The sequence below is a fragment of the Talpa occidentalis genome, unplaced genomic scaffold (assembly GCF_014898055.3).
Source record: "Talpa occidentalis isolate TD23 unplaced genomic scaffold, MPIMG_talOcc4v2.1 talOcc4.2, whole genome shotgun sequence".
NCBI lineage: Eukaryota > Metazoa > Chordata > Mammalia > Eulipotyphla > Talpidae > Talpa > Talpa occidentalis.
Genome location: NW_023602073.1, coordinates 30,283,968 through 30,294,898, shown reverse-complemented (window position 1 = coordinate 30,294,898; position 10,931 = coordinate 30,283,968). Strand labels below are relative to the sequence as shown.

At 51.0% G+C, this 10,931-nt stretch overlaps 1 pseudogene; it reads left to right on the top strand.

Annotated features, from left to right (window-relative positions):
* Nucleotides 1-3,209: 3,209 nt before the first annotated feature.
* Nucleotides 3,210-9,050, top strand: LOC119251142 (golgin subfamily A member 2-like; annotated as a pseudogene).
* The last annotated feature ends 1,881 nt before the right edge of the window (nucleotides 9,051-10,931 follow it).

Sequence of the window (10,931 nt, the reverse complement as noted above, 5' to 3'; positions counted from 1 at the left end):
AAAACTATCCAAAAGATCAATGAAACCTAAAGTTGGTTCTTTGCAAAAATAAAATAGACAAACGCTAGCCAGGCTCACAAATAAAATGGTCAAAACACATATAAATATGATTATAAATGAAGAGGAGAAATCACAACAGACCTCAGTAGAAATCAAAAGAATAATCAGAGAGATTACAGTGAACACTATATGCAAACAAATTCAACAACCTAGAAGAGATGGACAAATTCTTGAATGATAGAACATCAAAGCTGGACCAAGAAGAAATAGAACAAACTAAACAGACCAATTACAACAGTTGAATTGAGGCAGTGATCAAAGCACTCCCCCAAACAAAAGCCCAGGCCCAGACGGTTTCACAAATGAATTCCACCAAAAAATAAGCAGTGAATTAGTACCTATTTTACACAAACTGTTTCAAGAAATTGAAAAAGAAGGATATACTACCAAACATGTTCTACAAAGCCAACATTACAATAACCAAAACCAAACAAAGACAGCACAAAAAAAAGAAAATCCTTGCCAACAGAATCCAACAATGCATCAAAGAAATAATACCCACAATCAAGTGGGATTCATCCCAGGGACCAACGAGGATGGTTCAACATATGAAAATTGGTAAGTGTAATCCCCACATCAAGAAAAGAAAAAGAAAAATAAAAACCGTATGATCATATATCAATAGATGCTGAGAAAGCATTTGACAAAGTCCCCATCCCTTTTATTGATGAAGGCCCTTGAAATTCTTGGGAAAGAAAGGACATTACTTAACAGATAAAAGCCATATACAACAAACCCATGTGTCAATATATTCTCAATGGAGAAAAGCTGAAGCCTTTCCTTTAAGATCAGAAACAAGACAAGGATTCCTCTCTCACCACTGCTCTTCAATATAATACTGAGTTCCTAGCCAGGGCAATAGGACAAGAGAAAGAGATACAAGGAAATCCAAATAGGGAAAGAAGAAGTAAAACTATCACACTATTTGCACAATATGATAGTATACAGAGAGAACCCTAAAAACTCCACAGAAAAACTGCTTAAAATAATCAACCAGTTCAGTAAAGTAGCAGGATACAAAATCAACACAGAAACATCAGTGTCCTTCCTATACACAATCAATCTGAAGAAGAAATCAAGAACACCATCCCTTTTATAATTGAAAGAAAAAAAATCAAATATTTGGGGATAAACCTAACAAAAGAGGTGAAAGACCTATACAAAGAAAAATTAAAAACACTGTTAAAAGAAATTGAAGAAGATACAAAGAAATGGAAGACAGTCTCTGCTCAGGATTGGAAGAATTAACATTATTAAAATGGCCATCCTCCCAAAAGCAATATAAAGATTCCATGCTATTCCAACAAAAATCTCAATGACATTCTTCAAGAAATAGAACAAATACTGATGAAATTTATATGGAACCACAAAAACCTCGAATAGCCCAAAGCCTACTGATGAAAACAAAGGAGAAAGGAGGCATCACACTTCCAAACTTCAACCTATACTACAAAGCCATGATAATTAAAAAAAATTGGTATTGGAACACAAAACAGACACACAGACAATGGAACTGAATAGAGAGCCCAGAAATAAAGCCACACTTTCACGAACAACTAATCTTTGACAAAGGAGCAAAGAATATGCAATGGAACACGGACAGTTTGTTCAATAAATGGTGCTGGGAAAACTGGACCTCCACATAAAAAAATGAAACTAGACCACTACCTCTCACTCTGCACAAAAATCAACTCAAAATAGATAAAGAACTGGACATAAGATCTGAAATCATAAAATATATAGAAGAAAATATAGGTAAAACACTGCCAAGAAATACATCTCAGAAATATCTTTGAAGACTCATCACTCAAAGCAGTGATAGTGAAAACAAAGATAAACACCTGGGATTACATCAAACTGAAAAGCTTCTGTACAGCCAAAGAGACATTAACCAAAATAGGGAGACACCCCAGTGATTGGGAAAACATCTTTGCACTCCATTCAACTGATAAGGGACTGATCACAAATTTATACAAAGAACTCACACGGCTCAACAAAAACAAAAAATTAACAATCCGGTCAAGAAACAGACAGAAGAACTTAAAAGACATTTCTGCAAAGAGGAAATGCAAATTGGCCAACAGCACATGAAAAAACATTCAACATCCCTTATAATCAAGGAAATGCAAATCAAATCCACACTGACATACCACCTTACACCAGTTAGAATGGCACATATCAAAAAACAACCAACAACATCTTGTGCGAGGATGTGGTAAAAAGGGAACTACCCTGCTGGTGGGAGTGCAAACTGGTCCAACCACTATGGAAAGCTGTCTGGAGTTTCCTCAGTCTACTAAAAATGGAGCTACCATACAACCCGGAAATTCCACTACCAGGGAATCTACCCAAAGGAAACAAAAACATTGATTCAAAAGAACACTTGTACGCCTATGTTTATTGCAGTACTACTTTACAATGGGTAAAACCAGAAACAACCCAAATGCCCAAAAACAGATGACTGGATCAAGAAGATGTGGTATATCCATTAAAATGGAATATTATTCAGCAATCAAAAAAAGATAAACTCATGCCATTTGCAGCAATGTGGATGGAGCTAGAAGGAATTACGCTCAGTGAAATAAGACAGAAGGAAAAAGGAAAATATAGGATGGTTTTACTTATAACAGGAATATAGGGAGCCTAATAAGACATCAGTGTAAAAAAATAATAGCAATACAAAAGACAACAAAACAAAAACAAACAATTATAAATCAGAGACATACTGCAGGAGAGGAGAAGGAAGATCAGCAGAGGAAGGAGGGAGGTGCACAGGGGACTGTGGTGATGGGGCACAGGTGCCTTGGGGAAGGAAATTCTGTGGAGACTCAAACTGAAGGGATGGGGGGAAGCAGATCAACTGGACACTTACCCATCTCCCATGGGCCCTTGGCAGCAGACACTTTGCTAGGCGGCAAGGTGGATGTGGCAACTGAGGGAACAGTTGGCTCTGAAAGGTCTGGAGCCTGGAGGGGTGGCCTTTGAGACTGATGTGTAGAGGTGGGCAGTGTTCATCCCCGTGGAGAGTGGGGGACATGGGAGTCCCAGGCAGACAGTGGGTGCAGGAGATGATCAGGATCCGGAGCCCAGAGAGCGCTTGGCAAAGAAGGTAAGGTGCCTGGGTGCCCTGGGCTGGAAGATGACCTCGTCCTGATGTGGAAGGGGACACCGAGCTCTGGGTCTCCAACTGCATTGGGTGGCATCTCATTGTTTCGTCTGTCCAGTCCCATCAGAACATGGAGGTGACCGGCTCGCTCCAAATGGAGCAGCACACCAAGAGCGAGCTGGCCACGAAACTCGGCCAGCTGCGGGAGAAGCTGACAGAGCTAAAGGAGCTGGTAAGTCTTGTGCCAGCTGGGAAGGGCTCGGAGGCCTCTGGGGGGGAGGTCCTTAGGCCAGGACATAAGTAGCTCCAACTTAGGGCTGGGGGCACTGGTGACCCTGCAGTCCTGCCAGGTCCGTGACCACCTGTGCCCAGGGTCTGACATGGAGTGGTGGGTTCCCCGGGACTGCAGGTCACCTGCCCTGCTGGAGGTTGAGCCACTAGGGGAGAGACGAGGAGACGTGGAGACATCCTGGTTCCAGACTTGGCTCCAGGGTTGCGCTTCACTGAACGGGGCTGAGCCTCAGCATCCTTCACTTCAGAGAGCACTAGAAAGCAGTTCTGCTGCAGTTGAAGGAAGGGGCCCGGGCAGGTGGCAAAGTCCCACAGTGCCTGTCCCCCCCCATTTGTGGGTGCAGATCTGGGAGTTGCCTCAGTGGTCTCCACTCTGTTGCTCCACCACAAGTCCGTTGAGACAGTTGCTGCTCAGAACTGCCCTTTTCTGCATGCTTCCTGGGTTATGGCAGGACCAATCAGGTGGAAGCTATGAGCTGATTGGTGCTAAGTGGTCCAGTCAGCCAAGGATGAAAATGGTCCAGGGCCTCCCTGGTGGCCTAGGGGTTAAATCTCGGCACCCATCATCACTACTGCCTGAGTTTGATCCCTGGCTGGGATCTGCCCCACAGGGCACAGCAGACCTCTCCTGCCTTGCCAGCTGCTCCCCTCCCCAGTGTGTTTCAGTCAGTCTGTCTGTTCTGCTCACTCTACACCTCTGGCCAATACCCCAGTTATTCTGCACAAAAAAAGAAAAATAGTCCAACCAGACTTGATGTTGGGACATCCTGAAGAGTGATATAAGCCAGGGTTAGAGGGAGCTTAGGGCTCTGTTCCAACCTCCAAAGAAAGAAGGGGAAGACTCTGTTCCAGGCCTCTGAAGAAAGGAGGGCCAGAAGCTGAAAGAAGACAAGCAGCATCCAGTAGCCAACCTCTGTGGGAGGAAGAGAGGATGAAGACCTCTGTCAGAGACTGGGCCTCCAGTCCTGTGCCTGACATCACCGGAAAGGAGCACCAAAGGCTCCGGGCCTCATGTCTGAAAGAGCTGTTTGTTGTTGGTGTTGTCCAGCAACTCACAAAGAACGTTTTAACACTTTGTGTCTCTGACATCAGCTGGGATCCCAACTGAAAAGGGTAGTCACAGGGCATGAATGGGATGCCAGGATAGGCCGCAGTGGCACCCACCTGCCCAGGCTCTAAGACAAGAGAGCTGCCAAAATGCCCCAAAGCCAAAACCAAAGGCTGGAGCAATACAGACCCCATACGATAGGGGCCTACAGGTTAGAGCCGATGGAAGGATAGTGCCCGGTAGGGGACTCATCACTGTGGTTCTCAACCATGTGCACAATTGCAAGAGACTTCAGCCTCTGTAAACAACCACCTTGGGGTTTATTTTACAAATGGGAAATGGAGCTTACTGTAGCCACAAGTGGTGTCTAACTCAGCCAGGTACTTTCCACCAGAAGTACAAGTAGGGTTCCAATCCCCTGTCACCAGGAGTGCTGAGCAGCACTGGTCAGTAGTGATGGTCACTACTGGTCTCCCTGAGGTAGTGTCTAGCAGAGGCAGCTGGGTTCCAATGACAATTTGGAGGCCAACTGCCACCTGCCCTCAACCCACCCCGCGTCCTCCCTGCAGGTGGAGGAGAAATATCAAGAGGCTCAGGAGCTGCAGCAGCAGCGGAACCGGTACCTTACTCACCTTCAGCAGTACATGGCCGCCTACCAGCAGCTTGTGGCCACCTACCAGCAGCTGGCCAACGAGAAGGACGTCCTGCAGAAGCCAGTGCTGCTTAACACCCAGCTTGGCGACTGGATGCAGCACGAAGAAGAGCAGGGCAAGATGGAGGTCGAGTTGGCCCACCAAGAGCTGCTGGAAACACAAGTAGGGCAGTTGGAGTGCCAGACACCCTGTGGCCGCCCGAGCAGGAAGACCTGCGAGCAGCATCCCTTCTCACTCTTTCCTGCCGGCCCCACTGAACCTCATGGCTTGGACTGGAGGAAGTGAGTGGGACTCCAGCAGAGGAGGGGTTTGCAAGAGTGGAAGCCACCCTTAGGACAACTTGGATCCTTCTCCTTTGGGGACTTGCTGGTGCAGGGTTGCACAGAGAGGAGGGGGCAGAGCTTGCTGGCTTTCAGGGATGCTTCAGAACCCAGGTGTTCTTTGAGGCCCTCTGTCTGCCCCCCAACAATAAATGGACTGAGCAGTGAGGAGGAGGAGGAAGAGGAGAACAAGGGTCCCCTGCCAAAGCTAAGCATCCCTGACGACCTAGACAGCCGCGAGGCCATGGTGAGCTCGGCCCCAGAGCCCCTTCCCTGCCCCACCTTCCCCCTCCCACCCTTCTCTTTGGTTTCCCTCCCTTTGATTAAACTTCCCCCACCTCTGCTGGGGACCAGTGGGCAGACACCAACACCATCCTCGAATCTCAGGTGTGCCCACAGAGGCCCTGAGAGGTGTGCCTCCCAGCCCCTGCCCGACCCTCAGGGACACCCTGTTCCTCTGGCCCACAGATGACATTTTGTAACGCGGCCTTGGCCAGTGCTGAGGAAGAGTGGCGTGGCTACGCGGGCAGCTCAAGGAGCAAAAGATGCTCTGCCAGTTCCTGGCTCAGCAGACAGCTCCATGGGACCAGGATCCCGAGAAGATGGAGGCTCCAGCCCCCGCCACCTGGGGGGAGAGTGTGCCTGGGGAGACCCACCAGACCCTTCAGGGAGCCATGGAGAAACTGCAGGTGAGTGTGTGTAAGGCAGGAAGGAATGGCCACAGGGCAGGTTTTCTGATCCAGCAGACCAGGTACAGGAGAAGTGAGTCCTGGAAGCCTCAGTGACTTTTGCAAGCTTTTATTGGGATTTACCGGATACATGGCAGGCAGGGGTGCTGGGTGGGTCAGGAGGCAGACAGGCCTCCCAGCCCCCAGCAAGTCTTCACTCTTTCTGGGCTCTCCGGTGTTCTCTGTTGGTCTCTGCTGCTCTGCTGTCTTGGTTCTGCTTCTGCTTCTCTGCTGCTGCTGGCATCCCCGTGACGCCGCCCTTAAAAGCCCAGTCTTGGGCCTCACCAGTGGCGCAGCGGTTGAGCACTGGGTTCCGAATCTGCCTGCAGCCTCCGCAGGGCTGGTTCTATCCCCGGCTGCTCCCCGGCCACCAGAGGAGGGTCCTGCATGGCGCACAGACCTCTCCTGCCGCCCGCTGCTCCCCTCAACAGTGTACTTCGGTCCTTCTGCCTACTCTGCTCCCTGCTCTGGCTCTGGTGAATTCTCTCACCCTCCCGCGCTTCTGACTGTACCCAGTGTTTATATGAATAAATAAATAGGTAAATCTTTAAAAAAAAAAAAGAGAGAGAGAGAAAGAGAGACTGACTTCACAAAGTTCATTTTAAATAAATAAATAAATAAAAGCCCAGTCTTAGCCCAGGTGAATCCAATCTACCTATACCCACATCAGGCATGCATTTGGGACCACAGGGTTCCGTCACCCATCCTAATGTAGGGAGGGCAGAAAAGCCTGATACGTTTACCTGCCAGACAGTCTATACGAGTTATACACACGTTTCTCTTGGCGAATATGAACACTGCAGCCATGGCCCACAAAAACAAATGAAATATATCAAAATGAAATATAACAGAACACAAATAAGCCCAGGCAGGGGACCAACCTAGTGGCAAAAGACTATTGGCACCAGTACGTGATCCACCACTTCAGCTGCCGAAGGCACTGCTCATGCGAGAGAGGGAACCACTCAGGCATCTGCCCTCACTGGCCAGGAGCCCTCAGGGCTCCCGGCCCCCTCCAGCTGGGGTCTCGGCCACAAGCCACAAGTGCATCCACCCCCAGGATGCACTCACTCTTGGGTTGGCAATTCTGTACTCTTTGGGGGTAATCGCCCAACCCTCAGGGTTTCTGTCTGCGGTCACTCCAACACTCGGCTTTCATAGCCACCAATGCGACACGCAGGCCCCTGCACTCAGGCCAGCCCACTGCACAAGCACATGGGTCAGGGATCCGTGGATGCAAGCACCACATGCGGCCTCTCTTGGGTCCCCTCTTTGGCTATGGGCTCCACCACAAGCCACGTTCCCTGCCCGTCCCCCAAGGACGGGTTCCTCAGCTCCTCACCCTCACTCAACTATGAACAGGGCAACACCCACAGGTGATTTTAAGAGACTCACTGGCCCTCTTTAGCTTACACAGTGCTTAACAGCCACTCAGGGCTTCCCGAACTTAGCACCAGCTTTTTGCCTTCTCAGTTGGCTTTTTCTCCTCTGCCTGGATGCTGGGCAATACACTGGCTGCTTTTGGCCACCAAGGCCCACTGGCCACCCCCAGATTCCCATCTCCCGGGGGTGTACAATCCCATCCTCCCCCAGGGCCCCCAAAACATATCAAACTTGCCAAGGAACTCCGCCTTCTGGCGGGATTGTTAGTCCATTAGTTCAAGTTCATCGGCTTTTCCCTTTGTCCACACTGGGGAGCTCTGAATCATGGTCCTTTCTCCCCCGATGATTCTTGCTGCCTAGGCGGGGATTGTTGGCTGGTCCTCTCGGGCATCTCCTCCTCCAGGCGAGGTCTCATCCCGCAGCTCCCGGACTTTGCCCTTCCCCTGTCCCGCCATGACACGTCCAGCGCTGTCACAGGCAAACACTGTCTGCTGCTCCTCAGTCCCTCCCGGTCTTCGGAGGGCTCCATACCGTCTGCCTGGAGCACCTTGCTGACTTACGCCAATTGTAAGGCAGGAAGGAATGGACACGGGGCAGGTTTTCTGATCCAGCAGACCGGGTCCAGGAGAAGAGAGTCCTGGAAGCCTCAGTGGCTTTTGTAGGCTTTTATTGGGATTTACCAGGTACATGGCAAGTAAGGGTGCTGGGGGGCCAGGAGGCTGACAAGCCTCCCAGCCCCCAGCAAGTCTTGACTCTTTCTGGGCTCTCCGGTGTTCTCTGTTGGTCTCTGCTGCTCTGCTGTCTTGGTTCTGCTTCTGCTTCTCTGCTGCTGCTGGCGTCCCTGTGACGCCACCCTTAAAAGCCCATCTTAGCCCAGGTGAATCCCATCTACATATGCCCACACCCTACTCCAGGTGCCCGCATCAGGCATGCATTCAGACCGCAGGGTTCCGTCTTCTATCCAAATGGCGGGAGGGCAGAAAAGCCTGATAGTTTTTTCTTACCCTACAGTGTGGTTCTCCGGAGGGCTGGGCGGGCCGGATGCTGGGCAGGCCGGCACTGCTGAGCCCCTGAGCCCACTGTCTGGCTGCAGGGTCACTTTACCAAGCTCATTCAGGAGAAAGTGGGCTTACAGGACTGGATGGAGGAGCTGAAGCATCGATGTATCTAGATGTCTGGAGAGACTGACACCATCGGTGAGTGGGGAGGCCTGTGCCCCGCAGCTGGGGTGTTATGCAGAGGCTGGGGAGACCCCAGCAGCTGAGCTGTTTACGCACCCTCCCCCTAGGACAATACATCGCTCTCTACCAGACCCAGAAAGCAGTGATGAGGAAGAAGCACCGAGAGAAGGAGGAGTCCATAAGCCAGCTGGCCCAGAGCAAAGAGGAGATGAAGGTAGTCAGAGCTCTGGCTCCGTGGTGGTGCAGCTGGGGTCAGGGCGGGCTTCTGAGCGTCTCTGCTTCCAGGTGAAGCTGTTAGAGCTGCAAGAACTGGTTTTGTGGCTGGTGGAGGTGCACAACGAATGGCGGGTGAAGCTCTGAGCCCCTGCCCAGAACCCTGCTGCTGAGCCCACTAGCGCATGCCTAGCCCCCAAGAAGCTTGGCGCTGTCAGCGGCCAAGGTGAGGAAAGCCCCGCACGGGCATCTAGGCAGAAGGAGCACACTGCGCCAGGCACACAGCATCCTGTCTCTGTCTCTCTAAAGCACAGGGTCAGGTGAGCCTCGTCCATGACGTGTAGCCAACCCAGGGCAAGGCCCAGCTGGGCCTGACTCCCCTCGAGAACACCTCTGTGCAGCAGATCATTCAGCTGCTTCAAGAAATGCAGAACCCCCAGGAAGTCATCACCATTGGAAACAGCCCGTGTATTCCCTTCTTCTACCAGGCTGATGACAACAAGGTGAAGATAATGGTGGTCTAGGCCACCGGCATGGGGCCGGGGGCTCTGCCCCCACCTGGCCCTCACCAACCCATCCCTATTCCCCAAGCTTTCCCCCCCTGTCCTTTGGCTCTCCTTCCCAGTCATCCTTATATGCCTCGGCTTAAAAAAGGGGTACAACAACTCCCCTATCTAATAGGGGGAAACAGGTGCAGACCCTAGCCTCTTAGGTCAGGGCTGTGTCTTAATCTCTGGGCTAATCATACTTCCAGAGACAAGGAGCTAGAAACATCCAACTAGTTATTTAGGGGGCTCCCTTCTACAACGTAGGGGCTCCTTGATGACCAATTGAATCCTTACCAGGCCTTCCTGCAGAGGGCCTAGGTTGTATCAGGCAATTTGGAGCCACGTGCCCCCGCCCCACACTACCCCAACCATGTGGAATGGGGCAGCATTTTGAAGGCCCGGCATGGGGGCTAAGTCCAGACAGAGATACCAGCTGGGGCAGGTGGGCACCTACACCTGTCTAGAGTGTAGCCAAGAGATAGCAGTGAGACCACCCAGATCCACAAAGGGGTGGCCTCCCCTGCTCCCTTTTGAAATTTCCCCACGGGCCTTTGCATTCAATTTTTTTTTTTTAATTTTTTGTTGGACTCAGTAATTGTTTTGATTTTTCTTTATTTTTTTCTTTTTACTTTTTGTTGCACCCAATTATTTTGGAGGTGATCCCTAACTGCAGAGGGGAGGCCTCTCCTACTACCTAGCAAAAGTCCCCATGGGAATGTGTGCCCGATTATTTTGTAGGCACCCACCTATTAAGGGGGGGGCTCTGCTCACTACACAAGTCTTGCGGCTTGAGGTTACCCTGTCCCCCTCACAAAAGTCCTGCGGGCATGAGGGCACCACAATCCTCAAAGGGGTGTCCTCCCCTGTCCCCACTCACAAAAGGCCCGCGGGCATGAGGCCACCCCAATGTGCAAAGTGGTGGCCTCCTCCTTCCCCCCTCACAAAAGGCCCATGGGCATGAGGCCACCCCAATCCACAGAGGAGTGGCCTCTCCCATCCCGCCCCTCACAAAAGACCCGCGGGCATGAGGACAACCCAATTCTCAAAGGGGTGGCTTACCCTGTCCCCACTCCCAAAAGACCCGTGGGCATGAGGCCACCCCAATGCACAAAGGGGTGGCTTCCCCCCGTGCCCCCTCCCAAAAGTCCCGCAGGCATGAGGCCTCCCCGACCCGCAAAAGGGTGGCCTCCCCTTCCCTCCTCTCAAATGTCCTGCAGGTATGAAGCCACCGCAGTCCACAAGGGGGTGGCCTCCACTTGCTGTCTTTACAAAAGTCCCGTGGGCCTCTGTGCCTGATTATCTTGGAGGCCACCCCGGATTTGCACAGAGGTGGCCTTCACTGCTTCTTTAATAAAAAGTCCCCATAGAGGGGATGCATGGCTTACTCAGACAATTTGGGG